The sequence below is a fragment of the Periplaneta americana genome, chromosome 17 (genome assembly GCF_040183065.1).
Source record: "Periplaneta americana isolate PAMFEO1 chromosome 17, P.americana_PAMFEO1_priV1, whole genome shotgun sequence".
Taxonomy (NCBI): Eukaryota; Metazoa; Arthropoda; class Insecta; order Blattodea; family Blattidae; genus Periplaneta; species Periplaneta americana.
In genome coordinates, this window is record NC_091133.1 from 82,612,844 (window position 1) to 82,640,799 (window position 27,956).

The 27,956-nt window shown below is 35.6% G+C and overlaps 1 protein-coding gene across 1 annotated transcript in view; it reads right to left on the reverse strand.

Moving 5' to 3' along the window:
- Positions 1-25,500, reverse strand: part of LOC138693431 (uncharacterized) — a 106,577-nt gene extending 81,077 nt beyond the window's left edge. Inside the window, exon 1 of the transcript XR_011330309.1 lies at positions 25,353-25,500. The gene's annotated coding sequence lies outside the window, so the exon portion shown is untranslated. The remainder of the gene's footprint in view (positions 1-25,352) is intronic.
- Between the last annotated feature and the right edge of the window lie 2,456 nt (positions 25,501-27,956).

Consider the following 27,956-nt stretch of genomic DNA (forward strand, 5'->3'; position numbering starts at 1 on the left):
ATAAAATGAGGGAAGGTGGAGTGTGTTGGGGGAATGATGTAGGGAAACGGGAGTACTGTGAGAGAAACTTTCTGCAACGTCTGCTTTATCAATCATAAATTCCAGGACTGGAATCGAATCCGAACCGCGCGGATGGAAGAGAAATGGCCCAGAGATGCAGGATTTCCTGCATGAAAAGTAGATGCACAACGAACTTAGAGCAGTCAACTGGAGTGAGTGGGAATGGTTCGAACCAGGTGTTAAATAAAGGTTCAATATGATTAAGGGGTTAGGTACAGCTTACAGCAGTAACATTTTTGGAAATATTCAACATTTTTTCATCCATTACTGTATCTTGTACAATAATTAAAATTGGTATGTGCAATCACTGTCCTTCTGCTATAAAAAATATTTTTGCGATTTAAAAAAATTATTTTTTTTTTTTCAAAAATCAAAATGGTGGTAGTTTACTGTGCAGTGATGAAGCGTTTCCCTCATAACTCATAAACTTGTTAACTTTTTCATGTTCTCTCTCTTTTGGTTTATTGCTAAAACTAATGTTTACAATATCATGCTCTTTCAACTACATTCTTTAATAAATACCTAATATTTTTTTTTATTTTGTGTTAAAAAAATACTGATATTTCACCATTTTTAAATGAATTTATTTTCTATCAGACAATCTATCAAAGGTAGAGAAGTGATCTTGCACCATATAGTAGGTATGACATGCATAAATACACATAAAAAATTCATCACATAATTCTGTATAGTTTTTTAGTTATGTGGGAAACGCTTCATCACCGCACTGTGAACTGAATTTTGAAAAAGAAAAAAATGTAAATAATTTTTTTAAATCCTAATTTTTTTTTCATATAGCAAAAGGACAGTGTTTTACACATATTAATTTTCATTGCTGTAGAAGATACAGTAATGGAGGAAAAAAATGTTGAATATTTACAAAATTTTACTGCTGTAAGCTGTACCTAACCCCTTAACAAAGCTAGGGGTTTACCCTCTCCCTTTAGGATTATAATAATAGTCGTAACACTTTCGAACTTTGTGTTTAAGTATGTAAATATCGAATTCGATGAAAAAAAAAAGTTATGTCTCTAACAGAGTATTTTCAAATTTCTTCTCAAATTCTAAATCTAAAATTATGGAAAGAGATCGTCAGAAAGATCTAAAAAAAACATCTTAACGGGTTTCTAGAGTTCCCGCCTTCAAACGAGGTCATTTAGTGGCGCTTCTCAGGAGCGCTGCCGCTTGTAAATAATATATATAAATGAGGACTTCAACACACGGCCACGGTCACAGAACAGTGGCGCTGCAGACGGTCTGTGTAGTTGACTTCGCCGCCGGTGGTGGCCACGAAAAGTGGCGCTTCCCGTCGTGATACCGTATACTTGAATAATAAAATTTGAGTTTCACGAAACTGCCACCCACACCAATATTTTAGTAGCGCGTATGTGGCGCTGCTAACGTACGAATGTTGGACCATCAATTCTATACACCGTAATGATAGTATAGAACCTATTGGGTCACCACATTGTGTGAAATTACTTTTTAGATATGAGAAAATAAGGGGAAAAACTTTTTAACTTCTTGTTGTAAATCATCAAATAAAGTCTGAAACAGTCCTCGATTCAGTCTTTCCAAAACCAATGGATGGATCCAAACTCATCTATTTCTGCATCTATTCTTTCTCCGTATGACTAGTGTCGTTAGAAGTATATCTCCTCCTATGTTCATGCTTACTGGAACACTGGAAAATTACATACAGAAATCTAGTGTATTAAGCAGGGCTTAAAACACGCGTTAGTAGGGCTTCAAACCCGCGTTCGTAGGGCCACCAACGTTTTGTAAGCGTCACCAACAAGCCACAAAGTGGCGCTGGTTAAGTAGGGGCCTTAATACAGTAGTGGTCGTCTGAGGTTTGGCGTGCAAGCGCAGTCTTAATTATAGGCGTGAAGTTCTGAGTGCTGTACCATATACCGATAATCTTGTGGCGACTTGAGACTTGGCAATGACGTATTAGCTGTGCCGTATCAGTGTTCTGTTTAATAGACACAATATCTGTGTCAGATTTACTTGAAGAGAAGTATATCTTCCTCCTTTCTGTAATTTAACAGGTAGTCGGAGAAATTATATCTCTTTACAGATAATTTATGAAATCATGATCCCATGTTATTAAACTTTTGAAGCAGACTTAAAATATCTATAATTCCAATTAGTATTAATGAAAATGACATGCTTCGTCATTTCCAACTGGAATTACTTGAAATAAAATACGACAGAGAACTACATGACAAGTTCCGTAACAGAATAAATCTGCAACAGTTTTACACAAATTTTCCTCCACAATTTTTTAACATCATAAGCTTTCTGTCCAAATATCGATGGCTCAGAACCAGACTGTTCCAAGTCCATTTTACTATTTTTTTTTCAGGAGAGCTTTTTTAAGGTCCTGACATTCAGAGTTTCATGAAACAATTTGGAATAGCTTCATAACAACCTTATAGAAAGGAATACTTACAATTCTGTTCGGTTAATGTATGCAGACAATAACTGGAACACAATGAAACGGAGATTTCTTTCTTACAAAAAATTGGACTTAGAATAGTCTGGTTCTCAGCCATCGATATGTCAATATAACTAATGGTGGGTACTTGACTGTTCGTCATTCACCCATATGAAGCCAGTTGTGTAGACCAATTTACCGACAGAATCGTTGCCCAGAATGCGTCATAGGAGGCTGGTCTACGCTACACCCTCAATGAGATGAGATGATGATGGAGATTTGTTGGGATGCCACAGGGGAACCGGAGCTCCCGGAGAAAACCCCTGTGTTACCTGGACTTGCCCAATACAAGTTATAAATGGGTATCGAACCCGGGTCCACACGATTATCTAGCCACTAGACCACCATGGCGACTAATATGTCAATATTTAATTACACATATTTGTGAAAGAGATTATTTTCAAGATTGAAATGAAATAAAAGGTTCCAAAGAAATTATTTTAATGATTATAATTTTTTTAAGAAAAGAGAAAAATAAAATTATTAATTAAGGATATGAAAATACGAAACATATAAACACATAAAAACACAAACAACATAATCCTCAATACGCAACTGAATTTCAAAACACACACCTTGTTAGACACAATACTACCCATCATAAACACACCGACTCCCACATTACTATCCATGCATCCCATCCCATAACATCAAGCAACAAGACATCGGAAGAGCAACTCTCAAAACCCCCGCAGACTGTTTGAGAATGACGGACACCACGCCGAAACTAGTCACTAAAGCGTAGTACTTTTTGAAGTTTTCATATTTAACACAGTGCATAACTAAAAGCCATTAGCTCATTTAAAAATTTGTTAACGTTTTATCACATTTAAAAATTATTATATTTCATGTGCATTATTTCCAGATAAACTAGTTTGTAGATCACCCCTGGGTATAAGAGGGAAAGTGTAAGAGACGCAGTAACCCCACCCATGTCCTTTTCGCTTACACCGCCTTACAAACAAACGCAGAGTAAGGCTCTGTGCATCAGTGGTGGATTTTAGGCGACCAGCAAGAGTCGAAAATTCGTAAAAGTCTGATACAATTCGTCACTGACCTACCTGTCCGCTAGTACCGCAGCAAAACATAACAGTCTCGGTCTGGGAAGGTGGAGTGGGGAGTTGAGGAGTGGTCTACAATGACTCAATGGAGCTAATAGCGCCCAGATCTTTTGTAAATATTTAATATGAACAAAGTTCGTCCAGTGCAGTATAATATATCGATGTAAATATATAAATATGCACAAAATCAATTTTTCGATATCAAGGATACTGAAAAACACGTATTTCCTCGAAATCTCGAAATATCATCTTAATACTTTCTTTTTTAAAATCCGTACGATAAGAAACAATTTAATTCTACGAAGGTACGGATGCACCGGCTTGCACTAGCACTTTCACCAAGTTTAGTATGTAGTCTCGTCGAGCTTCATTCTTTTATTTCGATAGGATCGTCACGAAAACATACTCAACGATCTTCGGATTTGAATTGCAATGTGGATAGTGTCGTGTTAATTTACTTATTTATTACATAGAGAGGAACTCGTGGGACATGCGGTAACTTAAATTGATCATCTTCGCAGATTCCTTTGAAGTTATTACCCCATGAACTCGCAAAGAGGAAAACAATTTCTTACTTCGGCCTGCAAAAGAGGGTGACAGTGATATGCGCTCATGAATAGGAGCGGGAAGAACAATGATGCCGGCACAAATCCTTGACTAATTAGACATTCCTGGTGCTGACAGGACGCCGCCATTGTGGTACCTGTTCACATATTCATGAATAGTTAACATGTTCACTGATCGCCTCCTAAAACATGAACTAACTTACACGCTTTAGCAGTCACCAACACATCCTTTGCGGATAAGCTTTCATGCTACTGTATTTTCTTTGTACATTTTCACACAAGTCCGAATTTCTCCTATACAACAGTCTCATTTTATCCTTAAACAAGCAGTTATTCATGGCCGTTTATTTCTTCAAATAATGCAGCCAGAATAGAAATGGGAATGAACAATATCATGAGTACAATCCTAGTTAGAAACACAAAATATTTAATTAAAAGAATCCAAAGTGACCAAAATACGTTTTTGAAACAATAATTATTAAATCAAATTGCAAATACGACAAAATAAATATGGCAATCGTAAAAATAAAAAACACCATTTTGAATATAGGATTATTATTATTTTTATGGGATAACTTGGATACTAAAAATAGCGCAGCAAGCCTAAATTAAATTAAATCAAGATGTAAACATATTACTAGACAAATTTATTTTAGTAGCATCAATGAAATGCGCTCCCTAATATTTTTTAATGAATATAAAAAGATATGGGGACGGAGTACATGTATAGGTAATATGAAAATGAAAGAAAGATTTGAACTAGCCTGGTTCAGACTGGGGATTTGGAGATTAAGAAATAACAGAGGTAATATACCTCAAAGCACGTGTCCAAATATGTGGACATAGGGAAGATGACATTCATATTGTTTTTGAATATCAATATACAAAATAAATACGGATGAAATTTATAAATGAAAAGTTACTACAGATTAATATATATAAGAAAACTTATGAATAATAATAACATAAAGTTACAAAGACAAATAGGTCTATATCTTTTTTTTGGTCTATAGAACAGAATTTCTCAAAAGAGTAATGATTGCATATCTATATGTAAATTATAAAGTATGTAATATAAAGTTTCAATGATTGTATGTATGTATGTATGTATATTTTTTGTCTATGAACTATAATAAAATATCATATCATATCATACGAGTATCATATCATATCATATCATATCATATCATATCATATCATATCGTATCATATCATATCATATATCATACGAGTATCATATCATATCATATCATATCATGACAGTTTATAAGAGATGAGTATTTCTGATCGTATTCAAGAGGAAGGTTAAAAAAAGAAGCAAGAAAAATCGTTTATTATTCACTGGCTCTTAATGACAGCAGTGACATTACTGAAACAGCAAAGCTTGATATTTTTATCCGCAGGATTGATCAATTTGTTAGTACAGGAACCACCTCTGGTTGTAGTTTTCAAGCCAAGTACCTTTCCTCCGTCTTCTTACTTCATAGGCTGTCTGTCGCATGTAATCACTGCAGCTCGAGTTTTGGTCACCGCTGGTTTAGAAAGACAAATTCTGAGTGTGAGTTTCATGTTACAAAAAAATAATGTTGGGTGTTTAACTTGTTTAATCTTCAATAAATATTGAGTCACTAAGGTGAAAATAAATTTGAGATAAACCGCATATCCTGAAGTCTAAGAATTTATTAGAGGTTCTGATGTACCAGTAATATAGTTATGGCCGCTTCAACTCCTTTCTGTGTTATTGTATGGTAGTGAAAGTTGGACAGTTTATTTATTTATCTATTTATTTAACCATTCATCTATCTATCTATCTATCTATCTATCTATCTATCTATCTATCTATCTATCTATCTATCTATCTATCTATCTATCTATCTATCTATCTATCTATCTATCTATCTATCTATCTATCTATCTACCCACCCACCCACCCACCCACCCACCCACCCACCCACCCACCCACCCACCCACCTATCTATCTATTTATTTATGTTGCTAATAATTGTAACATAAAATATACAGTAGATAAACAGAAAAACTTTAGCTCGCCCCTGAAAGAGTAGAACTCGTGCTCAGGGGTTGATTCCTGAATTGAAATTAAGAAGTTTATAATACAATTTGTCTTATGACTACTATACAATAAGAATATATAAATTTAAATTTACATTTCTTCAATTTTTATGAAATTCATACATAACTTTTTAAATTTAATACTAGAACTATTAGAATTGACATGATTTAGAGCCAAAGATATAACCAGATTGAAATCCGATAAAAATTTAACTTACGCGAAGAACAGCAGGATACAATAATTGACCAGACTTAAACCATATTACGAAATTTTGTTAAGAACTAAAAGTAACCCCTCTTTGGGGGAGGGTAAATAGTAAAAAAATACAAAACGAAATGAATTTATGGCGTAAACCGAATGTCTAGATGAAGATTGCAAAAATTAATAATGAAATAAGGTCGATAGTAATTTATACCCTTAAAAGTTTGATGATGATGATGATGATGATGATGATGATGATGATGATGATGATGATGATCTGAATATATCAAAAAAGAAAAGGACAATTATTGCATAATTACTATCTATAAAACGAGGCATAAGTATTCTCATATCTGCTGGAATCGAAATCAGATCCACTGGATTTGTGGCCGGAAATGGTACCACATGGGTTTCAATGGAAGATTAACGACCTCTGTCAATCGAAATCTGACGACCGTCTATGTAGCCGGTTGAAGAGATTAAATTCAGTAAAGCTGAAGAGGAAATTAAACGGTGAGATTTCGCAGGAATGCTGGTTGGAACGAAGCACGTGACCCCTGTATCACTCGCACGAGAGGAAACCGCAAAACCTCATGGCAGACGTCTCCGTGGAGTCGATCACCACTTTAATTGCAAGGGCCGCTCTCCACCCGATCTTAACAATTCCTGCAAGCTCCGCTAGAGCGCGGCCTCGTTCAACGTATCCATGGCAATCTAAGTTGCTCCCAGTACAGAACAGCTGAGATTCGACCTGCTAATTCAATCCGGATTCATTTTACTTGGAAGTACTAATGCCGTCCCCAGAGTGCGCAAAAAGTAACGAAAGAAAACATTAACTCATTTTACGTCGCTTGTGGAGGGATTATCCCTTAATTAAGCCCCAGAAAGTATTTTCCATATTATTTCTTCCAGCATTTCTGTATCGTCGTCGTCAACATCATCTTCAGCAGCAGCATCATCATCATCATCATCATCACCATCATCATTAACAACTATTATCTCGGATGTTTTACAGGAGGCATTTTACTTGGTTTGTGGCGACCCGGGTTCGATGTCCGTTTCAGTTACGAAGGAATGTGTAGTGCACAAAGCGGGCGCGAGGAGTTTTTCTCGGGGTTCTCCCGTTTCCCCTCACCATTATCATCAATCCACCATATTCCACAATCTTTCTCACTCTGCGAATTTATGGCTCAGGCTTCCAGAACAAATAAAAATTGGCTGAAAGTTGTACACATTTGTATTTAATAAATACTATTGTTATTTTACCTGGTTGATATAAAGTTACAAATGTGTGTATAAATTTCAAAGTAATTTTAGGTAATTCCTGCTTCAGGATACATTTACCTTTGTTTTTATTTTTGATTTGTCAAATGTTCTTATTTTTATAGGTTTTCCCGTTTCAAGAGTGTTTTCACAGGACGATATTGTCTGACTTGGTGTCATCTGTTGAGCAGTATTCCCATTTGTCTTTTTCCAGGAGGTCTGCATATTATGACAATTTTAGTAAGTCCCCCTTCATCCATGATCTCTCCATTGTCTTTCTCCAATTTTTAGGCTAATGAGTAACAGTCGAATAGTGATCTCTTATAGAAGCACTTAAATGCCTTCCTTACGATCATTGAAAATATGGACTTCAATGAACTTCAATAGATACCAAAAAACGGTAAATTGTACATAGTCAATCACTTTTGATAATAAAATATCAATACCTGCTTTAAATGGTAATTATTAAAATTCAGTCAACTTCATTATAATTGCAATTAGGGTAAAGTAAATAAGAAAATATTAATAATTATCGTAAACAGTATAATTATAACAACAGAAGTTAATGTATATACTATTTACTCAAGATAGATATCAAGGCAAACAATACTTATTGCTTTATAGTCTGACATTGTAACTCAATATTCATTACAATTATCGTCTCAAATACTGTAGTAAAAGAACATTCTAACATGTACGTAGCATTACTGTTGTAATGGAGCATGTGATTAATAAAATAAAAAATACGCGCATGTATGCATACATACATACTGTATATAATATACGTGCACACGCATTTCATATGTATGTACTTTTCACACTGCAAATGGGTAAATATCCGGTGGCAGTGGTAACTAATTACACTCAATAATGACTATTAATAATAATTGACAATTACTAATAAATACAATTAATAATGAATTACAATTAATACTACTACTACTACTACTACTAATAATAATAATAATAATAATAATAATAATAATAATAATAATAGTATAATAATACTAACAAGAAGCATTCTAAATTAAATGAAGCACGATCACTTAAAATAACATTTAAAATAAATCTAATTTGTATCATAGACCTAAGTTCGAACTTAAACCCACGAGTATGTATGATATGTTCATACATGCACAAGAACCTTTCAGCACTCAACTTCCTCACTGCACTGGAACTACGACACATTTCACTGACACTATCCTGCTTTCACTAACACTTCAAAAACATTTCACTGTTCAAATACTTTGCACTATCACTATAAACTATAAAACATCACTGATACAAAAACACTTCACTGATACAACACTTCAAATAACAAAACATCAATTACACTCTTATTATTCCATAGAATCGCTAGCCTAGACCCTATTGCAGGCTATTTTAGTACTTTCACTACAAGCCACACACTTTCACGGTAAATCAATCTCTTTTCTCTGCCACTATAACTCTTAGAATTTGCTTGAAGCTCATTGCACTTTCACTACAACACACTGCACACCCAATATAAATCACTGGAAATTCACTATGTTTCTCTCTTTACTCACTATACTTGTAAAAGAACAAAATAGTGTGCGTAATAGACTTAAGCCTATTTTTAATGCATTTTTGGTTATTGGAAAGCCTTTAGTAAGTCTGCAGGTAGAGCATTCCAGTCCCTGATAGTACGATTTAGAAAAGAATATATACAGGATGTAATGAAAAAAGTGTGAATAACCTCAGATATGGATTCCTCATATGTATAGAAGAAAAACGGTTATATTAACGTGAGTACGGAAATTCTTGATTTCTGAATAGGGCATGCAAGTATAATCATAGTGCACTGCAGTACTTCCGTTTGCTGGAATTATTTTGATACATTCTGTTTAAATGTCCTTACTTGAACTGTCCAAAACGTCGACCTCCTGCCTGAATACCAACAAGCCGCAGCTCGTCGTGCCATCGAGATCCGAACAAGCTTGGCGTCTACAATCATCAGATCTCAACTCATTGCATTTCTTTCTGTGGGGACACTTACAGTTGTTTGTATATTCGACTCCTGTAAATAATTAAGGAATTCTTCGTCAGCGGATACGTACTGCAAGACTGTTAGACAATAAAAACTATGCCGGGAATTTGGAAGTATGTTTAGATCTCAATGAAACGACGAGCGTCAACCTGTATTCAGGCAGGTGGTGGATATTTTGAACAGATAGTCTAAGGAAGTGTAAACAGAAAGCATCAAAATAATTGCAGCAAACAAACTCACTGGAGTGACTATGATCATACGTGCAAGCTCTACTCAGAAACCAAAAATGTTTAATCGATTATTTTACTACGCTTTATCAACTGCTATGGTTATCTAGCGTCTGAATGAGATGAAGGTGATAATACCAGCGAAATGAGTTCAGGGTCCAGCGCCGAAAGTTACCCAGCATTTGCTCTTAATGGGTTGAAACCTCAACCAGATAACTTGTCTCAACCAGGATTTGAACCCGGGCCCGCTCGTTTCATGGTCAGGCATGCTAACCGTTACTCCACAGCGGTGGATACCAAGAATTTCCTGACCCATGTTGATATAATCATTTTTTTTCTGTATTTACATATGAGGAATCCGTACCTTTAGTTTCACCCACTTTTTCCGTTACACCTTTTATTATATAGGGTGGGTCAGAAGGAAAGGTACATGGCTTGAGAATCGATAATATTGGTGATTCTGAACAAAAAAGTTCATGTGAACATATATCCTGTTTTAACGGTTTCGGAGAAATCTAATAGAAACAACGAGGAACATGAAAAGTGTAGGTGATAGTAAATTAAAACTTTGTTACCTGATGTTTTGTTCAATTGTGTACTTTTTTACAGAACATGTTGAAAAAGTCCGTCGCCAACTTCAATGCACTTTGCAGCTCTTGTAGATAGCTGCTGTGTTGCTGGTAACATCTGATTAGGAAATTCCTTTACTTGAGCATAAGCATGTAAAATGCAAGTGACAAGTTTCTACTTTGCGCTTATAGACTTCGCTCTTAAGCCATCTCCACGCACAATAATCCATTGCAATAATATCGGGTGACCTAGGTGGCCAAGAAATGACTCCACCGCAACCGATCCAACGCCCAGGATACATTTCATTGATTCTACTACAACCTAATGTCGTTTTGGTTATGTTCGCATATGAGTGCTGATGAATGACATGAGACTGACGCCAATGATTTTCAAACAGTTGTATATCAGATTCTGTTAAGAACAGGGCATATGATCATAGAAACTTTTTTGCTTAGAATCACCAATATTATCACCCCTCACACCATGTACCTCTCCTCCTGACTCACCCTGTATATATATATATTTTTTTTTTCTATATACATAATTGCTTATCTGTGTCTGTGCTGATCCGAGGCGAAGAAAATAAAGGTGAAAAGATTACGAAATAATGGTCAGTTGATCATCACAGACATAAGAAATCTCAATATGAGGAAAAACCCTGTGTATTTCTCCAGTAGTCTACTAATATTATATCAAAATCGGCAGCAATTGTTCCAAACCCGGTCTTCCTTCTGAGAAATTCCCAACTGTCACGAGACATTAAAACTTGACAGACTTGCAAAATATACTGAACTTGAATTAAAACAGATCACAGGAGGCGTATTACTAGGCAACGAACATTATATATAGGAACATGGCGTTAAATGCACGGGTGTTAATTAAAAATAAACAATGTTATTATTTTAAAGCCAAACTGATAGCACGGCTTCATCAAACACAAGACCACTTACAACACAGCAATCAAAAGCTTTTGCTTATTACGTTATTAATTGAAATTGTTTAATTAATGTTCCACATTACAAATGTTTACTGACTTGATATTGGGAAAGTTGGACGCTCTTCAGAACTAACCAATACGCAGTGGATATATTGCATGTTACAAACCAAACTGAGAGATTCTAACAACTCTCAACTACTCTTTAAACTTACCTGGTGATTTTACTAATATTGTTTCAGCTTATTTTTCGCTGTTGACATTTCTTCCTATCCGGACTATATGAAATTGTGGCAGAAACAGAAATATTTCAACGAGAAACATTTCATTGCATTAGTGTTAAGAAATTAAAAAAAAAAAGCTGATGCTTGTTCGAAAATAAAACGTATTTAGTGTCGTGAACCTTTATGAAATCAATAACCATATAGGCCTAATATAGATACTTTTAGAGTAATACTATTTACAAAAACAAAAACCGTTCATTTTTACATTCAAACATTTTAAATACCTGTATACAAATAACATAGCCCAACTTTATTCTTCAGTATAAACCCCTAAATTTTTAACCTTAACAAAGGAAACAAATTAATTATGTTTATGAACCGTTCACTAACTTATTAGAGGAGAAAAATTCATTCCGGGGCCGGGCATCGAACCTGGGTCCTTGGTTCTACGTACTAAGTGCTCTAACCACTGAGCTTCGCCGAAGTTCAATCCACAAGGACCCGGGTTCTATCCCCTGTGCCGGAACGAATTTTTCTCCTCTAATAACCATTGTTACCTTAACAGATATATTCTGTAGGACCAAAAATTAATCTGTACGTTCACTGACTTGTAAACTCACTAACATAATTAATAATTCTAGCCATGTGGTAATTAGCCTAACATAAAATAGTTTCTAAAAATAAAAATGTTTAACGGCCCCAAAGTGTCGTTTTCATTTTCATTTTATTCTTTTTACTTTTTACTGACATTTTGTTTCTTTTCCACTGTCATGTTTTCTTCTTCAATTTCTTTCGCGCAGCTTCTGTGACTAGAAATTATGGATTCAAAATCAGTGCAGTTGTGCAAGTTTTATACATTCCACGTATAATTTTAAAACAAATAAGACATTGGATGTTGCACTCATGCTCGCGATAAAAGAACGTTTCTTCCCACTCAGAAATAAACCGGTCCAGAAAAACACGCCTTCGACACAGACATTGCTAACAACAGTAAGTTAAATGTCAACACTGTCTCTACCCGCGGAGGTGTTGGAAAGAGGTACGCACTACGTAGTGTGCCCTTTCTTCTCTTTCCAGGGGTTGGAGTTAAAACCCCACTTTGAACGCCTCTGCTCTAACCAATAGTGTAGTCATACTCTGGGCCATTCAGTATCTCGTGAAACAAAATTGCGCGTAAGGGGAAAGAAAGAGTGGACTAGGAAACTTTCCTCCCTCGCTACACTTCCACTTGCAGGTAACTAGCTCGCTTACTCCCACCATAAGGTTCTTACTATGAGCTACGACGCACACAAGCATTTTGTTTCACTAGATAGCGAATGACGTATACCTTCTCATACATTCCTGCAGTAGTGCGTGATGTATTATATCAGGGGTCGTCAGCGCAGAGCACCCTGGGGCTAGCGTCTCTTACACACAGAGAACACAGTGCATCATGGTGCTCTCGTAGCTGCTAGCGGGTATGCTCTCTACCTCTTCCTGCTGCACGACGGTGCACACGGGACGGCACCGCTTACCCTTTGCATATTTCAGCGAGTGCTGATGACCACTGTATTATATGGTACGTTATTTAGTTCGCGTACGGAGCAATGTCTTATTTTAAAAATCCCCAAAATTGTATCACAAAACAAGTCTGTGCACACCGGCAGTAATTTATTTTCAATTCGACAACTGAATTAATACGAAGAAATCAAAACCAGTCCGAACAAATCGAAACAAATCCAAACAAATCGAAACCAATCCGAAGAAATCAAAATCAAACCGAACAAAACAAAACCAATCCGAATGAATTGAAACCAATCCGGGGAAATCGAAACCAATCCGAACAAACTATTTTACTTAAAATAATTAATTGTGCAATTATTGTAATTAATTATTGTTGCATATTGAGACTGAAGAAATGAAGCTGTGTTGGAAAGAGTGTGTGAAGAAAGAATTATGCTGAAACTGATCAGGAAGAGGAAAAGGAATTGGTTGGTTCACTGGCTGAGAAGCAACTGCCTACTGAAGGATGCACTGGAAGGAATGGTGAACTGAAGAAGAGTTCGGGGCAGAAGAAGATATCAGAAGATAGACGACATCAAGATATATGGATCATATGAGGAAACAAAGAGGAAGGCAGAAAATAGGAAAGACTGGAGAAAGCTGGGTTTGCAGTGAAAGACCTGCCCTTGAGCAGAACATTTAATGAATGAATGTTGAGACTGAGAATGTGACGTAATAATTTGATTGCTGATACATCGAAGCAGAGGCGATACAAATAAAACAAATGAACCTACGAGGAAAAAATTACTACTTATTAATTTTGAGCAGCATGCTTTTAACTATTAGTATAATTCGATTTTCATTGGCCAACCTAGCGCCAATGAGCTCGTTCACTGGCTTAGAAATGTTCGCGTGGTATTATCAACAGTAATCTCACTAGAGGTTTTGTTTTATCTAGAGAAGAAATAAAGTACTCTAATACAATAAAATATTAATTGACTTACTGAAATTCTATTTCACTAATGTTAGCTTCTCCAAAATGTTTGAACGGAGCCGCCATATTCAGTCGACTATCTATGCGGGAACAAATTACAATCGCAAAGTATGTTTTATAGTACCGTAAAGAATTTACAGTTGAAAATGTTGGCAAACAAAGAAACAAATGCTAGGGTAGTGATACAAACAAACAAATGCTAGGAAAAAGATAAAATTAAACAAATGCTAGGGAAGCGATAAAATTGTGCGATAAGCAGCCATAATTGGTTGAAAGACGTCCTTTCGTTCTGTTTTATTGGTTAAAAGTAGTATGACGTAGTAAAAGTGTAGGCTAATAGTCAATCTAAAATTCCAGTTCAGTTCTTAAAAGTTCGGACCATCAGTAACAATCTAGCTGTTAAAGACCACTGTGTTAATGGTAATTGAGTTTATGACGATAGTGAACTATCATTCATCTGATGTCTGTCCGTCCATACCGTAGTCTAGGCCTTTGCAGCTTATCAGTTCTAACTACATTCACGGAGACAATAGATCCCTCAGATAAGCTGTTCTGCTGTACATAATAACGGTTATACAACCGGCGGGCTTCGATGCCGCGACCACAGTGTTTGCTGGAGCGAAGTCACCCACCCCTTAGACTGTGCGACCACTGGGATAATCTCTATGACAGTAGGCACCGCTATTATCCTAAGTGCCAATAGTACATCAGCTGTTTGTGTGAGACTGTCAATTATAATAGCGCTACGGACTGCAGCAGATCTCTGTCTCCAGGCAACAAGGGGCAAAGAAGCGAGCAAAATCCACATATACACATACACATCTTTGAGCAATCCCATCCAACTCTAATTGCTCTTCAAATTACAGATCATTTCGACTTGTTACGAATTTCATTGAACAACACATCTCTCCCTTAGTTCTCCAAAGTCTCCCTTACTTCTGGGTTTGTAACAGAACGCTTTTGAGGTTGTTCGCTATCAGCAATTCTTTTTACATAATTTTGCTAGTTCTTGCGGTCTAAAAATTTCTTTCACTTAAAGTTGAATATGTTTAGTTCCGATCTGGTTTTCTCATTTTGTAGTCCTTCTCTTTTAAAAATCGATCTAAAAAGATAGCAGGGAAGTAATAGAATTCCTATAACTTCGTGGAACGCTTAAGGGGTTAGGTACAGCTTACAGCAGTAAAATGTTTGGAAATATTCAACATTTTTTTCCTCCATTACTGTATCTTGTACAATAATGAAAATTGGTATGTATAAAACACTGTCCTTCTGCTATATGAAAAAAATATTTTTATGATTAAAAAAAAAATATATATATATTTTTAAATTCATAATGGTGGTAGTTCACTGTGCAGTGATGAAGCGTTCTCACATAACTCATAACCTTGTTAACTTTTTCATGTTCTCTCTCTTTTATTTTATTGCTGAAACTCATGTTTACAATAACATGCTCTTTCAACTACATTCCTTTATAAATAATATTTTTTATTTTGTGTTACAAGAAAATACTGATATTTGACCATTTTTTAAATGAATTTATTTTTTGTCAGACAATCTATCGAAGGTAGAGAAGTGATCTTCCATCATATTGTACATATGACATGCATAAATATACACAAAAAATTTCATAAGAGAATGTTGGATAGTTTTTTAGTTATGTGGGAAACGCTTCATCACTGCACAGTGAACTTAATTTTTAAAAAATGTAAATATTTTTTTTTAAATCGTAAAAATATATTTTTTTTCATGTAGAAAAGGACTGTGTTTTACACATACTAATTTTCATTGTTGTACAAGATACAGTAATGGAGGAAAAATATTGAATATTTCCAAAATTTTACTACTGTAGGCTGTACCTAACCCCTTAAGTGCTTGGTGGTTGTGGATCACCGCTTGATGAGAATCATCTTCGCATAATCATAAAACAAAGAACTTGAGCTTTAAATGAATATCTTAACCCAGTGGTCGTCAGCACTCGCTGAAATAGGTAACGGGTAAGAAGTGTATCGGAATATGCAGCGTCGTGCAGAAGGGAGAGGGAGAAAGCATAACCGCCAAGCGTGCATCACTTACTCGCGATAATATTCAAACATCTTTTATTTTTCATAATATGTTTTGGGCTGTTTCGGCCCTCTGTCGCCTAGGAGCAAAGATATACTGCAGGTTGCATCGGCACGCGTCCGCTAAGGAACAAGATGTTCGTACGGAATTACAAAAATTGCAACGGACATTTTCCCCCCCAATAGATGCTCACTTAAACATTTCACTTTAAGAAATCGTATTTCAGTAGCTGCATGCCTATTGAACTACTACTACATTTTTTATAAGAACACGCGAAGGCGAAGTCCTGATGGAAAAGTCATATTTTTTGGTAGTTTATTTTACGACGCTTTATCAACAACTTAGGTTATTTAGCGTCTGAATGAGATGAAGGAGATAATGCCGGTGAAATGAGTCCGGGGCCCAGCACCGATAGTTACCCAGCATTTCCTCGTAATGGGTTGAGGGAAAACCCCAGAAAAAACCTCAACCAGTTAACTTGCCCCGACGAGGAATCGAACCCGGGCCACCTGGTTTCGCGGCCAGACGCGCTAACCGTAAATCTACAGGTATGGACGAAAAGTCATATATTCACAGAATTTTAATAATATCTGTTTTCCATTCAGTGTTAATACTGTGCCTCAGGTATTGAAAATAAAAGTAATAATAATAATAATACTTACTTACTTACTTACTTACTTACTTACTTACTTACTTACTTATTTACTCCTTTTAAGGAACCCGGAGGTTCATTGCCGCCCTCACATAAGCCCGCCATTGGTCCCTATCCTGAGCAAGATTAATCCATTCTCTTTCATCATATTCCACATCCCTCAAATCCATTTTAATATTATCTTCCCATCTACGTCTCGGCCTCCCTAAAAGTCTTTTTCCCTCCGGCTTCCCAACTAACATTCTATATACATTTCTTGATTCGCCCATACGTGCTACATGTCCTGCCCATCTCAAACGTCTGGATTTAATGTTCCTAATTATGTCAGGTGAAAAATACAATGCGTGCAGTTCTGCATTCTGTAACTTTCTCCATTCTCCTGTAACTTCATCCCTCTTAGCCCCAAATATTTTCCTAAGCACCTTATTCTCAAACACCCTTAACCTATGTTCCTCTCTCAAAGTGAGAGTCCAAGTTTCACAATAAAGAATAACCGGTAATATAACTGTTTTATAAATTCTAACTTTCAGATTTTTTGACAGCAGACTAGATGATAAAAGCTTCTCAACCGAATAATAACACGCATTTCCCATATTTATTCTGCGTTTAATTTGCTCCCGAGTATAATTTATATTTGTTACTGTTGCTCCAAGATATTTGAACTTCTCCACCTCTTCAAAAGATAAATTTCCAATTTTTATATTTCCATCTCGTACAATATTCTCGTCACGAGACATAATCATATACTTTGTCTTTTCGGTATTTACTTCCAAACCTATCTCCTTACTTGCTTCCAGTAAAATTCCCGTGTTTTCCCTAATCGTTTGTGGATTTTCTCCTAATATATTCACGTCATCCGCATAGAAAAGCAGCTGATGTAACCCGTTCAATTCCAAACCCTCTCTGTTATCCTGGATTTTCCTAATGGCATACTGTAGAGCAAAGTTGAAAAGTAAAGGTGATAGTGCATCTCCTTGCAATAATAATAATAATAATAATACTTAGCCTATCCTAATAATAGAATAATACTTTGGAAATTCTTTATAAATAATGTTAAATGAAATACATACCATTAACGGAATGCAACTACACTTGAGCTGTTCACTTAACCCAGGATATAAGCACTGAAGATCCTCACTACATGGCTGACCACTTTAATTGTGCTAAATTCCTGTTCGATGTGAGTCCTGTTTGTGTCCATGTTAGACTATAATTAATGGCTCTGTGTCAGTAGTTGTGTGACATTGAATTCAAACTGTTGCGGAGATTGTCGATTTTACGGTTCTGTCACTGCGTTTATACGCGTGAGACGGGGAATACAGGGGAAGGGGGCAATGAGCGATGTGAGTCTGAATACACAATCGCCAGGCCTGGTTTCGAATCGGGCTTCAGACATGCCATCATCCATTATATACCGCTATCAATGGCCAAGGCCCAAGCCTGAAATTGCGTGGGAGTCACAGCCATGAGTTCGAGCCCTATATAGTGCGTGAGTATCTGTACGTTAACAGTACGACGTCCTGTTTTGTCTCAAGTTGCATCCGTTTCCGTGTTTACGCCATGTCATAAAAGTGTCACTATAGAGGGTGGAAGTGAAGTAATCCTGCAGATTGAACGAGACGATAGGGTAAACTTAAATGAATAGAAAACCTATGTTACGTTTTGTGATTAAGTACACGGTTAATTATTTTCTAGCATTACTTTTTGTCCCATTTTTGAACAAGTGTTAATATATTTTATTTTAGTTGGTTATTTACGACGCTGTATCAACTACTAGATTATTTAGCGTCGATGAGATTGGCGATAGCGAGATGATGCCGAGGATTCGGCATAGATTACCTTACATTCACATTACGGTTGGGGAAAACCTCGGAAAAAGCCCAACCAGGTAATCAGCTCAAGCGGGGCTCGAACCCGCGCCCGAACGCAACTTCAGACCGGCAGGTAAGCGCCTTAACCGACTGAGCCACGCCGGTGGCTTAAGTGTTAATATTACATACTTTATGAGAGTGAAGCGAACAGTTAAGAAACAAGAATAGTTGAATGTATGATAAATAGATAGATATTTATTTGTCCTTACAAAATCAAAGGTTGTACGACAATTTTAAAATACTAATAATATAAAATTTGACTAAAATATCAAGTAAAAAACAATATTAAATATATTATGCTAAAACATTTCCAACACCATTATTATCATAAGGACATAGTGCAGTAACTGAATATTCTTTCACCAATTCCTAAATAATCTTTTCAGATAGATTGTTAAACAATTTTAAACCCAGAATCATGGGTGATTTACTGTACATGGACAAATTATGTTTTGGTGTTACATACATGTTACAGTTTCTTGTATTATAATCATGTCATTTCTCATTGGAATTGTAATCAGTGATGTTGCTACATACACATTCAATCAAACTTAAAACGTACACACCATATACTGTAAAAATTTTGTAATACTTAAAATAGTCTCTACACGAACTCCTAGGTGCTATTTTAAAAATACAACGTAGAATACGCTTTTAAATCACAAGTATATTTTGTATTAACAAACTCCCCAGAAACATATATTATAACTCAATCTGGATTCAAAATGAGCATAATAAAAGGATAATAGTGTTTCATAGCTCAACCTACTACTCAGTATTCTTAATGTGCCACGATATGAAAATAATTTAAATAGGGGATCACTTTAAGTTACTGCAATTCTGTAGTATCGTTCTGAATGAGGATGAAATAAATAGTGAATTATTCAAAAGTGATGTAGCTTGAACTTTGTCATTGTTGCTGAAGGATATGGGATTTCACGAAGTTTCGAAAGGTTGCTCTACTTTCGTCTTCAAATGAAGATAAACGGACGGTTGGACAGACAGACAGACGAACAAACAGATAGAAGAAACATGTAAGACCGTAATTGAATATACAGATATACTTAGTTATTAGGAATCTGAATATATCTGTGACCTAAATACAGACACACATCTACGATAATAAATTTATTGATATAAAAACGACTGAAGTAATAATTACAGAAATCATCTGTATTAGTTTTATTACATATTCTCCATTTTATAGACGTTCACTAGAATTTCAATCATAATATATTTCTGGAAACAGTAATAAATAAATTTATAACAAAACTCCATAGTATTTACAATTCCATTTTATTACGTTCACTATAATTTCATTCATAATGTTTATTTGAAAACACTAATCAAGAAACTTATAACATTTAAGGAAAGGTTGAAAAGATTAGACTGAAAATGTAATTGTAGGTGCAGTGTAAATATCTAAGTTGTGTCATGTAATTAATTGAGTTGATATGTAATTAATTAAGATGATATGTAATTTAGTTGATATGTAAATAAATTAAAATGATAATTAAGATGATATTTAATTAAGTTGATTTGTAATTAATTAAGGTGATATGTAATTACTTAAATTTGTAAAATTTGGGTGAAATAGAAGTGCTTATAAGTTAGGTTCACTTTTGCTTATTGTAGGCGTTATTATAGAATAGTTTTTATTTATAGTCCTAGGTTTATTGCATCTATTTATTTATAGTTAGAAATAAATTTAGGTTAATTTAATTTAATTTTTTTTATTTTTCTTTTATAGCTGTAACTAGTGTAGAATTATAATAGTATTATTGTATATTATATATCACTGCCACCGGGTATATACCCAAGTGTAGTGTTAATACATACATAGGCTACATACATACATACATACATACATACATACATACATACATACATACATACATACTGTACATACATGCATACATACATACATACATACATACATACATACATGCATACATACATACATAATCTAAAAAAAATCACTTTTTATGTATTTATTTGGGCCTTTTTATTATATTATTAAATATGCTACTTTTCTTCTCAGTAAAGAGTATTTTCATGTAACAAAACTCCACACTATTTAGGCTACAACTTATAAAAATTAAACGCGTCCAAAATAGCCTTCCCCACAACAAAAAATATATTGTTAAAAGTTTTCTGCAAAAAGTACGAATCTATATATAATCACAGAACCAACTAACCTTGAACTCATATGTTGATTAGTTCATTAAAATATCTGGATCGCTTCTGAGATCTTTATTGACCATGGGATACAGTGATGTAATATACCACAAGAAAATGTAGTGATTGTGAAGGACATACAGGCCTAACCCGTTTTCGTTATTTTTTCCTCCCTCACTACTGTAGAATCTAATGAGAGAATAGATATACCCATATAAGTAGACCTATAAAGGTCAAGTGAGACAAGTGTAATATTGGGGTTAATTTAATACCAAAATATGAACCAATGCTTCAGGTTTCGATAGAATTTTGTAATCAGTAATGAAGTGCAGTATAACGCATACTCTACCTAATGATGCAAGAAGATCTGCGATACAGAAATAACTTTTTGCATTATCGAACAGTTACATTTTAGATACATTTTCAATATGGCACGAAAATTGTGGAGTACTATGAATATGTAAAACAGAGTTAGAAAAAAATTAGTGTCCCATATTTTTAGTAGTATTAACATAAAATTAAATGCATAAAATATGAAAAATGAAATGTTGTGCAGCAATCACGTTCTCAGGTACTAGCTACTAGAGATGAACAAAACTAACTGCCGCTCTCGTTCGCTGTGTTCGTTGTATTTATCTTTTGAGTTTCGTCTCGTCATTCTCGTGCGCTTCGAGTCTCGCTCATAATTCTCGAAATAGCATTTGGTTGGCGTGGAAAGATTTCGTAACTTTGAATAACATACATCATTGAAATAAATAACATTATAAATGTTTAAATGAGACAAAAAGACAAAACAGAACAGTATCTTAGTTATAAAAATATTCTGGTTCTATTATATGATATTACCTATGGTTATATAAATAGGAAAAAAACAATTCTCAAATAAATTTGCATTTCTAAGAAACATAAAACATAACGTTAATATCTTTTTACTTGAGATTGCACACTTGATCTCAAACATATGGAAAGAAAATTCCTAGCTTTTAATAAGGGCCTAGTAATTAAATAAAGATTGGGAAATGGATTGTTATGCACTGAAAGGTAGAGATGATGTTTCAAATAGGCTACTTGATTATTTATACATATATAACAGTTGGCAAAGTAGATAAAAGTTCAGTCAGGTAACTGTGGCGATTCAATGCTGCTTGACGTTCGGGACTTCGGGAGTGATCAATCTCGACGTCTCGAAACATTCACAAGCAGTCTTTACGCCAACAACACGACGCGACGTATACAACATTGTCGTGCGGGTTTTCGGCTTTGCGGGCGCTGTTAGTCTTGCTTTCTCAATCATTGTTCATCTCTACAAGCTACATACATTTACTCCGATTTTCTCCATTGAGCTATTTCTTTCGGCCGCACTATGACCCTCGGGATCGCTGAGCCTCAAGCAGGAATGAGTAACGGGAGTGTTTCTTGCAGGCAAAAGCGACCAGCACTTATTGACGTCCCTAGTGCTATGTAGTGCTGATTACCTCGTAAGGTGGGAACTTTAACAGACTTTACCCTAATGGCCTTTTGGGCATCTAAATGTGGATAGCCTTGCTTTTCTGTATGTTACACTTAAGCAAGAAGTCCGGCGACTAGTATCCATCACAATATGGCAAATCTGTAAAGAAGTGGTGGTATAAGCTCAGTTGAATACTCTAGCTCAGTTTACTGATACAGTACATCATATTCAAATACTCTTCCCAAATTCTACGGTCACTGAAAATTTTTACACCACTGAAAAGAATTGTGTAAAATATAGGCTACAGTATTCACACATCATAAATAACAATCTTTCCAAACATAATAATAATAACAATAATAATAATAATAATAATAATAATAATAATAATAATAAACCGTGACGTTTTAAAGGCCCAGACCGAGCAGCCGGCAGCTGACTTCAAGCCCACATACCGAAGCAGAAGTGCACGATCATCCAACAGAATGGAGGTATCGTTCCAAAGATTACACATTCCGATAATATTTATTTAAAATTTTATCTATAATTAAAAACTAAAGTTTCTAGCAAACTTGAACTTAAATGGGAAACAGAACTTAAATGGGAAACTTTGGAAAACAGACGTAGGAAAACTAGAATAACATCATTGTATAGAGCACATCTAGGTCAGAAAGCATGGGTAGACATAACGGCTCGGTTAGAAAAGCCAACGTACTATGGTAGGAACGATCATGATTTTAAAATCAAATGTAGGAAACAGAAAACGGATGTAGGTAAATTCTCATTTTTAAATAGAACTATAAATGATTGGAATGACCTACCTGCAGCGGTCTTTGAGGGCTGTCCTTCCTTAAGGAGATTCAAGAATAATTTAAAGAGTTGTGTATAAAGTGAAAATTAAAATTAATGTGACATTCAACATTTAATTTTTTAAGGTGACATGTATTTAGCTAGCCTGACGAGTTTACTTCCTTGGTTTGAATTGTAAATTATTTAAAAATAGCGTGTATGAGGGCCTTAGACTAGAAATATTTAGTTTAAATGTAGTTCTGTTTATAAGTATGCATAAGAATGCAATTATTTGACTTATTTGAACTGTTGTATCAGTGAAGCGAGGTGAGTCAGTGAAGTTATGGTTTTACAGTGCAGTGAACAGTTCCGATCAGTGATAATTTATAGCGTCAATGAAATGTGTTCTATAGTGTCAGTGAAATGTGTTACAGAGTGTCAGTGAAATGTGTGCTAAAGTGTCAGTGAAATGCGTCATAGTGCCACTACAGGGAATGAGATGAGAGTAAAGTGAAAGACTATTGAAACTTATGTAGGACCTATACATAATTATGTAGGTTGTGTTGTAAAATTAGGTGTTTTATTTTATGTTTTATTATTATTGTGTTAAATTGTATTGTGTATTCTTATTGTATTGTGTATAAAATTGTATATGTGTTGTAAATTGTATTATGTATTGTAAATTTTATTGTGTATAGCTTATCATTTTAACTGTGTATTGTTAATATTGTATATACCACTGCCACCGGGTTCTTGCCCACTTGCAGTGTAAATAAATACATACAAAAACTATTTGCATATTGTAACTATAAGCAAATCTACAATGCTTTCAACTCTACGTAAGATACACAAGCAATTTCTGATTTATTTAGTATGATGTCATCTCTTTCCAACTAACAAAAGAAAAATAAGTCTTTGTATTAATTAGCAATTTGATAATTCTACAGAATTATACCAAAGGAGACATTTTTTCCTTAACAAATACGTACTACAAAATAATTAAGCATGTAGTTTTATTTTCCGGAATCCAATACTTCCCACAAAATAACTTATAGCTATTCACCTGTTGTACGTACGTAGTGTTAAATGGATGTATCCCCGCCATTATAACGTAACCGTTGAGTAAATCTTTACAATAGCGTTATCTAAGATAGGCGGACAGCAAGAAAGGACACATTCTTAGACAATTGTGAGTATATGCAAGGCATACCAAAAAGCCTAAAATAATCCCACCTAATCTGTCACAGATTCGTATATGCAAGGATAAGAAAAGCCTAAACCAAAGCTAGCCTAATGTAAAGTAATAAAATATAGCGAAACAATTCTAGTGTACACTAGCGTGAAACTTTCGTAATGTCACGCTAGTTTATGTTGATAAGATTGAAGACACAGCTAAAAACAGTTGAAGGTGTATAAGCGGAGTACGAAGGAAAGTACCTCTCGCTAGTTTAACCCTCAATATTATTCGTAGTACACAAACGTTAAAGAAAAAATGGTATCTTCTCTGGTCTAGTTCTTCTGTAGAATTACCGATTACCGATACCGATTACCGATTGAATAAAGTGATTACCAAAGAACAGGATATGCAAACAGTTTATTGCACATTGTGCATTACCAGTGAATATCTTAATAAAACTTCATATTATTGAATGCTACAACTTAATAAACTCACAACTCATCTGCAAAAATAGCCAAAAACATAAAATCAACGTGGAATGTTTCCCATAGAGAAAGAACATAATCTACATACCATAGCTATCACAAAATCATCCAACCCAGGAGCACATATGACGAATAGTCCTTTACAGATTCTGTATTATTTTAGACACTTCCTCTTATTGCTCATGCAACACAACAGAAGCTGACCGTATATCATAACTGTGGAATGAATACGCATAATATTTTCACCTCACTTCACTGCACATGAGTATAGCACAGAAACCAATAATCACTTCACTTGAAACGGGTTTATACGAGATATGAAAGAGAAAATCCATCTACCTCAACGCAAGCACGATCGCTCTCCCCCTCCCCCGACTGCAGCAACGAACTATGCTGTAACCTGTGTTACGTCACAAGACCCGACCGCAAGTTTCACTTTCCATTTCGTAGCCGTCTTCCCTTCTGCTTCTTTTTGTGTGACACAGTGTGCTACTTATTTTAGAATAAAGGAGTTCGGACTTTACTTACGTTGCAAGCGACGAGCGGACTGCCAACCATCTACCACGAGCCTCGATGGTGCTGTTTCGGCACTTCCTTTGTGTATACTCCAGCAGACGAGCTGTCACGTGACCTGGTCTTCAATGACGTTTGGTTTCAAGGTGTTTCTCGCTCACCCAACGGCCTTCCGCTTGCTTCCTCTTTCATGTTTCCATATCGTTCTGGAATTTAAAGTATTTGTTATGCGATTACTTTAAAACCAAGACTAGGTTTAAGGCTTACACTTATCGTAGCCATTTAACTAGCTATTCATTCATTCATAGGTGCCAACTACGTGGTGCTCCGGAGCTCAAGCTCCCAATGAACATTTTTAATAGGTGCTGAGCACTCATTAGATTTTTAAGTGGGTTATTTTACGACGCTGAATCAACATCTTAGGTTATTTAGCGTCTGAATGAGATGAAGGTGATAATGCCGGTGAAATGAGTCCGGGGTCCAGCACCGAAAGTTAACCAGCATTTGCTCAAATTGGGTTGAGGGAAAACTCCGGAAAAAACCTGAACCAGGTAACTTGTCCCAATCGGAATTCGAACCTGGGCCATCTGGTTTCGCGGACAGACGTGTAACCGTTACTCCAAGGTGTGGACCATTATATTTTTGTGCTGAAATAATTTCGATTTTGAGTTTCACTTTCTAGCCACACTGGGGTGAAAAAATAGTTTTCATGAATCATATAATGTAGACTTTACCCTGCCAAAGAAAGATACTAGTGAAGTGCTTTGTGTGGAGAGTGGCATTGGATGGGGCAGAAACATGGAATGACAACGAAATGAAGAGAAGCGAATAGAAGCATTTGAAATGTAGATATGGAGAAGAATGGAGCGTGTGAAATGGATAGACAGAATAAGAAATGAAGCTGTGTTGGAAAGAGCGGGTGAAGAATTATGTTGAAAATGATTAGAAAGAAGGAATTGATTGGGTCACTGGCTGAGAAGAAACTGTCTGCTGAAGGATGCACTGGAAGGAATGGTGAACAGGAGAAGAGTTCGGGGCATCTCTCTCTTCATTTGTCAAGCCTTTTCTCTAGCATCTGCGAGCCAATCCATCTGCATATGCATCGCCCATTTATTAATTCGTGTGTCCTTCTTTCTATGAATTCATTTGTCCATCTGTTTGTTCAGTTATGAGGTTATGACGATGATAATAATAATTTCATATTTTCCATAAAGACAGTTTCTAGGTGTAATTCAACTATGGAAAATGTTACGTAATGAAATAGAACAAAACACTCGAAAAAGCCTTCTTCTTGTACAACACCAATTATTATCCACAGCGGAGGGATGTTAAATCCTACAAGAGCTTGTTATTTGAAAAGCACTGTTGTTTTACACCTCTCGAGCGCCGCGTTTGCCTGCGAGTGGGTTGCCCTGCTGCACCACACGTGATGGGATCGTATGTCTGATGTTTCTTGTAATTTGCTTCACGCTTCGTAGCGTCTGCTTTAATGTGTACTTTTCGTTAGCTGTCCCGGTGCAGCTATCTATTGTACCCTCCTTCTTATCACCGTCAAAAGTATTTCGGTAAAGGAGGAACACGGATGTACGATGATAGGGCGAATCGTTGCAGTCTTCCATGTCGGAGATCAAGCTTCAAATCCCGACGGATTCGATTAGACTTGGAGGAGAGGTAAGTCTGAAGGATTTCTGCATGTTTCTGGATAACTAGCACCGTTAACCCAATTCCGTTCCTTCCGCACATATTCACTATCCTACAAAAATCTTCAGTATATTCGAATCAACGAGGAACATGCACTCTGTTGTTTTATTTTTAAATCTTTTCAACGGTCTTTAACTGAAAGGATACAAACTATTATGAACCTTCTCACAATCAGAATAGTCCATAGTATCATACCCTAAAATATTTAATATTCCTCCTGAATCGTCCTGTTTAAGTAAAATAATAATAATAATAATAATAATAATAATAATAATAATAATAATAATAATAATAAGGCCTAGACCGACCAACCGGCTGCTGGCCTCACGCAAATATGCCGAAGCAGAGGTGGACGATCAACCAACAAGAATGGAGGTATCGTGTGGTTAGCACGATGATCCCCCCAGCCGTTATAGCTGGATTTCGCTACGTATCGTAGCTCCCCAAGTGCATCACGATGCTGGGTGGGCACCGGTCCCATACACTGGCCGAAATTTCAAGAGAAAATTTCTTCTCCCACGAGGACTCGAACCAGCGCGCATTCCGTAACGTTTAAGTAAAACGAAAAGTTTATCTTAAGTTTCCTAAAAACAAGAAATTCCAAATATTTCTCGTAATGTAAAACACGAAAAAAATCTGTCGAATTTGAAGAACTAATGCATCTAATTTATCCATAACTCTCTGATAAAGTATTTAACACGCTTATTAGTATAATGAGTTTTTGTTGTGAGCAACAGTTCGTTACAGGGACATAAAGGAATCACCGAGACTACCTAGTTTCTTAATAAAATATCATTAATTAATGTTCAGGAAAGCTGAAGTCGAAATTCTTGAGAATTTAATAACACTATATCATTAATAACATGAAAGACATTAAATATATTTCCTTAAAATAGTAAGTTCCACTTCGGCTCAATT